This window comes from Phalaenopsis equestris, unplaced genomic scaffold, assembly GCF_001263595.1.
Source record: "Phalaenopsis equestris unplaced genomic scaffold, ASM126359v1 Scaffold000036, whole genome shotgun sequence".
Lineage (NCBI taxonomy): Eukaryota > Viridiplantae > Streptophyta > Magnoliopsida > Asparagales > Orchidaceae > Phalaenopsis > Phalaenopsis equestris.
Window position 1 is genome coordinate 6,359,491 of NW_018164478.1, and position 2,473 is coordinate 6,361,963.

Sequence of the window (2,473 nt, forward strand, 5' to 3'; positions counted from 1 at the left end):
GCTTCATGTCTGAATAAATTGCAGGAAGACTATTCTACCATAATCGTGTCTGGGACGTTAACATTAATGACTTTTCGATATTACAGTGAACGTTCTCCCCATGAATAATGCAAAGAAGCACGGGCCCGACGTCTCAGACTCCAAGACTGTGTCGAACTGGATTTTGTTTCCCACAGATGGTGCCAAACTAATGTGTGTCGGAAGATTCACATCACTAGAGTAATAATTTAGTATCTTAGCGTTGGGCGAATATCATACACATAGATAAAAGAAAAATAACAGGATAAGACATCACATAAACACTTTGGAAAAAGGAAAAAAAATCAAGGGGCCTAGTCCAATTGGAAAACCCACTATGTAATTGTAAATACGTGGGCCCACTCTCCTTTTGAATAAGAAAATATGAAATTACAATACCGATGTACAACAATAATTCAACACTAATAGTTCTGACGGGCCGCAACAATTGTAGTTGATCACTATGAAGACAATAACATGTCATAAATGTTGTAGACTATGGATGTAGCACCGGCTTATCACAGAGGTCGTAGTTGAAATATGTGGTAGTAGTTGGTCAAAATAAGTCATAGATGATTGCTTCAGAAACATTGATTAGCCTTAGAGGCCATAGTAGGGAGTTGTAGGAGCCGAGTCACATAAGTTGTAATTGCTCACATATGTCATAATAGTGAGTTGTGATAATGTTTGTAAGTCATAAAAGACGGAGTTGGGAGTTGCATGTGCTGTGGACCAGTTAAGTCGTAATTAGTCAAATAGGTCATAGTGGTGAGTTACAATAACGTCTGTAGGCCATAAATGACGGAGTTGGAAGTTGCATGAGTTGTGAACCATGAAGGTCATAATTGGTCACATGATTATAGCAGTGAGTTGCAATAACACTCTTCGGCCATAGAGGCCAAAGTTAGGAGTTGCATGGGGTGTGGACCACATAAGTCATAATCCATAGAGGCCAATAGTTATTCGTGGACACCTTAGTGGTGAGCTGCAATGACATTCATAAACCATATAGGTTCAAGTTGGGAGCTACATTAGCAGTCAGCCACCTAGGCCATAATCGGTCACATATGTCGTAGTGGTGTGTTGCAATAACGTTGGTAGGCCACATAGGCTGGAGTTGGGAGATGCTTGAGTTGTGGACCACATAAGTCATAACGGGTCATTTCAGCCGTAATGGTGAGCCACAATAACATTCGTAGGCCATAAAAGTCAGAGTTTGGAGCTACATGAGTTGTGATAGACGTAGATCGTAGTAATGAGTTGCAATAATATGTGTATACCAAAATTTTCGGAGTTGGGAGCTGCATGAGCTATGAATCACGTAAGTCATAGTTGATCTTATAGGCCATTGTGGTGAGTTGTAATAATATTTAAAGGCCACAGGCCAAAGTTGGGAGCTGCATGAGTTGTGAATTACGTAGGTCATAGTTGGTCACATAGAAGATAATGATGGGTTATAATAATGACCGTAGATCATAGAGACTGATTTGGGAGCAGCATGAGTTGTAGATCACATAAATTGTAGTTGGTTACATGTGTCTTAGTGGCGGGTTGCAGTAAAGTTTGTAAGCCACAAATGCTGGAGTTGGAAGCTGCATGAGTCGTGAATCACGTAGGTCATAGTTGGTCACATAGAAGGTGGTGGTGAGTTATAATAATGATCGTAGATCATAGAGGCTGAGTTGGGAGTTGTATGAGTTGTAGATCACATAAATTGTAGTTGATTACATGTGTCTTAGTGGCAGGTTGTAGTAACGTCTGTAAGTCAAAAAGGTTGGAGTTGGGAGTTACATGAGCTATGAGCTACATAGGTCGTAGTTGGTTACATAAGTTGTAGTGGGAAGTTTTAGTAGGGTTAGTTGACCGCCAAGGACGTAGTAAGGGGTTGAAGTTGTAGTGAACAACAAATTGTAGGTTGTAATGAAGAGTTGTGACGAGAGAACTTCAGGACTTTGGAGAAGATCACCATATTCTAAGTATGACGGTTGTAAGTAGTTATTACACAGAGTTACACCGTACTCGGGGTGTGTTATTACACCATAGGATTTATCAACGTTAGCGAACAGGCAGGTCAACGACAACCAGCGAGCGGTAATCAAAGGTGGTCAACGACTGTGGGGACATAAAATGTTCGTCAAGTCTTCGGTACAAAATAATAATAGATATCAACTCCTCTTGATCGATGGACCTGCTCCAGGTTCCTCTTTCTTGATGGGGGTAGGGTTTTATTTATAGAGTCTGGGAATATCTCCCTTACAAATGAGAATGGGAGCACTCCATCAAACGATCCAGAGAAATTATCACGATCAGATGACGTTTTGTGGAGATTTAAGTACTTTCATACTATCAGAATTGAGTTATCTTAGGATCATTGGATTTGTCTCACTAAGTAGCTTGATTTATTATAAGCTTGTGATCCGGTCAGCCAATTTTACTGTATGTTTTTGAAAATCGA

At 40.3% G+C, this 2,473-nt stretch overlaps 1 protein-coding gene across 1 annotated transcript in view; it reads left to right on the top strand.

Moving 5' to 3' along the window:
- LOC110018946 (15-cis-zeta-carotene isomerase, chloroplastic) overlaps positions 1-2,473 on the top strand; it is a 25,721-nt gene that overhangs the window by 21,442 nt on the left and 1,806 nt on the right. The window lies entirely within an intron of this gene.